We start from the raw sequence: 4,723 nt of genomic DNA on the forward strand, positions 1-4,723 counted from the left end.
TATTGTTGCTAAGAGCTGCAGGGAAGTCTACTCGGGATGTTGGCAGCTGACTTCCTCGCATAGAAACACCTGCGGGAGCGTACGCGCTAAACAGAATAAATCGAGTTGCGAATCAAATAAAAAATATATATTGTGGCCAGACATTTCACTTTGAAGCGCTACTATCGTCCCCCCCCCCGCTCCTCCTGGGAGAAGATTTAGCATTTGAGGAAACAAATCATTTGGTGATGCAGCCGCTGCTGCGTTGGCTGCAGTGGTGCGCACGCAGAATTAACACACGCGCAACAACACAACACATCAACACAAATAAGCATCAATAACAAACACCGTGGTCTTGAGAGGATAAATAAACAATAGGCGACGTTTCGGGCAATGGCCCTGACATAGAAGAAGGGCGACTGCCCGACACGTGACTCATGATGTATTTTCCCTCTAAGGCCACGGTGTTATTGACGACAGCATTTTACGAATTTTCGGTCGGCAAAAAGGGTGAGCAAACGCAACAACGTTTTGAGACGTTCATACGACGGATGAGAGTCTCTGTGTTTGAGACGAGTGATAACATACCGGCACTCGACTTTAGCCGCTTCACCGACTGAGATGTGTCTCTGTATATATCAACAGACAACACTGAAATACGTGCCGTGCACGTGAGCAAAAACCATTAACTTTTACCCTTGCAATGATGAGCATGACACATCTAAAGATCAAAAGGTTAAAGTCCAAATTTTATTCTACGTTTTGGTGAATCATCTACTCTGTAATGCTCGAGTGAAGGAGCTGGTCCAGCACTGCTCGAGATCCTGGGGTGTGAATCTCGGCCTCAGCCCCACGGTGGCTAGGAGATGTTAACTTCCTCGCCTGGTGTACAGGAGGTCGTGGGTTCGATCGAGTCCCTGACGCCTGCTGTACATTTGGAGTTTGCGGTGTCTCTCTCTCGTTGTGGTCGCGTGGATTTTTTCCGGGTCCTCCGGTTTTCCCCTCCACATTTAGAATCAATGCGCGTTTAGAGTCTTTGGCTGCTATAAATTTCCACGCGATAAGCCACTTGGTTGAGCTATCATTTGTGATAACCAGGTCGCTTCTGAAAAAGAGCTACGTAGCTCAAGTTGGCTCTTACCTGGTAAGATATGCAAGTAAAACATGTGTTTTAATATTAGTTTTTTTTTATTTAGGGCCCCTTTATAGCATATGCTACAGGCCCCGCACAATGTCAGCACATCGGTTCGCCTAGACGTGATACGTTAAGTTAAATATCTAAAACCTCGTAGGGCTTTCGCGACCAATACCATCCACAATATAGGGTGTTTGTTGTTGTTAGATCGCGTAAATATAAACTTGTCGTTAAACCCGCCACCACCCGACACAGCCAATTAGTAAGGCGACAGCCTGATGAAGCCAGTTGTAATTACTGGCGAAACGTCGTACTCAGATTGTGAATGTTGTGGATTTGCTCTCCAACACACAACCGGTGTTGCTGTACTAGTACACTACACTATACACTACACTATACACTACACTATACTACACTACTATACACTACACTATACACTACACACTAGTGCTGTACTAGTGACGAATTGGCACGTTCTGTTTACGTGACACTAAACCTTACTGATTGTCTGTGTCGGGTGGTGGCGGGTTTAACGACACATTTATATATTTACGCGATCTAAACAAAAACCTCTATTGTGCAGTTAAATATTGACAGCAGCTGCAACATTGGTGAACCGCTAGCCACTTAAACACTGACCAGTGGGAAGTGTACTGTACAGTATTTTATGTTCAACCCAATGACGAGCATGGGGCGAGCTGGCGATCCCTAAGGCGAGGTCACGGGAACTCTCGTCAAGATGGTTTTATTAATGCAATCGCAAGGACAAAGTTGCGTTGTTGCCGTGATGAACAACAGACAAGCGGTGGCTTGCCGAGTCCAATGTTGGTGGGGCAGTTGTTGCTGCAGGAGCAGCAGCAGAGCGGGAGAGAAGGCCTGCGTGAGAAATGGCACCTCGCGTCTCGCTGAGACTCTGTGACAGAGGGCCGCGATGGACCCCCAGGGACGAGATGTGCGCCACCACGCGGACAGGATTAGTAAGTTGCATCTCATATTCTTTGAGTCTTTCGGTAACGTCACGTAGATAGGTTCAAAGAAGATCACAAAATATAACTACGACGTTTCGATCACAATACAAGCGATCGCCATCCTCTTTCCTCCTGATGACGATCGCTTGTGTTGTGATCGAGACGTCGTAGTTTTTTGTAATTTTTTGTAATAAAATGACTTCACCGACAGACCCAAGAGTATTGGTTTATATTGAGGAAGCCAATGTCTAGGGTTAACATTCATCTGGAAGTAATCAATGACCATGAAATTATTTCCCCCCCCCTCCCTTCCCCCCCCCCCCTCCCGTGCCTATATAAAGCCACAACAGCAGATCATTTTCTCACCTGTGTTGAGATCGAAACGTCGTGTTTTCTTTTATTATTTTTTCTATCACGTGACTTTTCCGAAAGAACCAGAGCGTAATGACTTACTTAATTTTGGATGAAGTTCACAATCATCAATTATATTAATTGCCAACAATGATTTTCGACGTAATTCTCGATCTATCTGGCCCGGACGTAACTCTGATGATCGCAATTGCGGAAACCCGAGTTTAAATCCCGACGGGGTCAGCTCAGCCCCATCACTCCCCCCCCCCCTCTCGTCCCAGTTTAAAGAGGACCACTACAATTAGGCCTGCACCAACCGATGGGAAAGCAGGCAGTTGACCTATTTCACTACTGCAGTATTTGTATTTTACCAGGAGCTATGTAGAGCTTTTTAAGAAGATACCTGACCATAAATGATGGCTCAACGATGTAGCTACTTAATCAGCATGTGGACATTTTTAGCGGCCAAATACTCTTAAACACACGTTGATTATATCAATGTGGAGGGAAAAACCAGAGGTCCCGGAGAACAATTCACGTGCAAACTCCAAATATACCGGCGTCAGGATCAGGATCGAACCTACAGCCTCCTGCACACCCGGCGAGAGAGTTAACATCTCGCCACCGCTGCGCCCGATAGATCTGATGCCTGCCACTTGCTTTCAGCAAGTGTGCAAGACCAGCAACAGAGCAGTGACCAGTGATAATACCTCTTGAGTCAAAACTACACTCGGTAACGTAGCGCAAGACCATTGAAAGATTGGAGCCTTTTCATTCTCTATTTTATTAATTTATTTCTTATTCCATTACAAGTCCAAGTTCTAAGCGACGCCAACACCAAACAGGCGATACTATTCCCCCAATTGACCCGTGGAGCCACTGCACCCCCACCTTCCCCCCCCTCTGTAAGCTTGCGGTTGGGAGAAGAAAAAAAAAACTGCAGGTAACGTGCGTTTCCATATCGCAGCACACTGTTGTAATTTAAGTTGACAATGTTCCTTTTAAATGTCGTCAAATGAAAATGCAAACAACAACAAAAAACAATCATTCGAAATTAAGCAGAACTTGAGAAACCGGGCGGCTTAATGCTCCGTTTAGAAGTCGTTGTTGCGTGCCACCAGATGCACAGGCAAAGGCTTCGGTTACAACTCAACTTATCCTCCAGCGACTTTAGATTTCTCACACACAGGCCATCGAAGAACAAGTGAATGTCCGAGGTGGAGCGAGTTCGGATGGTTAGAAATGCACTACCAAGGATGCAGGTTACACTTTCAATTTGGAACGTCTCGCACGAATCATCGTGCGTCCAGAGGTGCCAAAGCGAACACTGATGTTGCTAGGCGTGGAATTAGATGTGGCTGTTGTGTTAAGTGACCGGAATACCACTTCAAATTGGGTTTCCCATGCATGGCCAGCTCTGGACCAACAGTAGAGATGATGAACTCCATCCTATGGTCCTGAAAATAAGCACTTTATTCACAAGTAGATTGATTAATTGGTGAATCTATTGCTCAAATCTAGCCTGCATCAAGCAGTGAATCAGAGCGACTTGATTAAAAAAAACTGTCAGCGTAAAATCTACTCTCGACCGACACGGCAATCCTTTCATCGCGCTCGAGTCTTGCAGTAAAGCGCATTGAGCGACCGCCGAGATCATGCGAATCAAGGCGGAGGCCTCAATGAGGCGAGATGGTGAAGTCTCGTTGGCACGACACCTTTGAGTCAGGTTGAGTGAAGTTGACACAAACAAAAAATTGCGGCCTTGATTTCAACGTCTTAAACTTGCTACGCCATTGCCGGCGCCTCATCTGATACAATATTTAAAATGCCCGATAAGACCCCCCCCCCCCCCGCACAACTTGACAAAAATATTTTCGGCAGAAAAAATCTTCTTTTTGCTGTTTCTTTTCTCTCTCAACACAATATGATGCAAAAACTAACATTTTTTGACCAATAGTAATCGGGGCCAATATATTAGAGTAAGAGTATTTATGCAACGTTCTACACCGCCACCTTCGAGCCGCGCTAAAACGGCGCACGTCATAATTACATTTGTGTTCCATTATCACGAAAGCGGCCTTCAACACACAACCGACAGGGGATGAGACCCCCCCCCCCCCGCTGAACAATGCCGAACGCAGCATCTGGAAGGTACAAGAAAATAAAAGTTCCTATTCCACGGAGCTCGATTATTAAACTCAACTAACATAGTTGCGATGTAAACCAAATTAAGAACGGACATTCTGAAACAAACAAAAAAAATGTGTTATCGGGGAGGGTGGCAAAAATG

Source organism: Lampetra fluviatilis, chromosome 27 (genome assembly GCF_964198595.1).
Source record: "Lampetra fluviatilis chromosome 27, kcLamFluv1.1, whole genome shotgun sequence".
NCBI lineage: Eukaryota > Metazoa > Chordata > Hyperoartia > Petromyzontiformes > Petromyzontidae > Lampetra > Lampetra fluviatilis.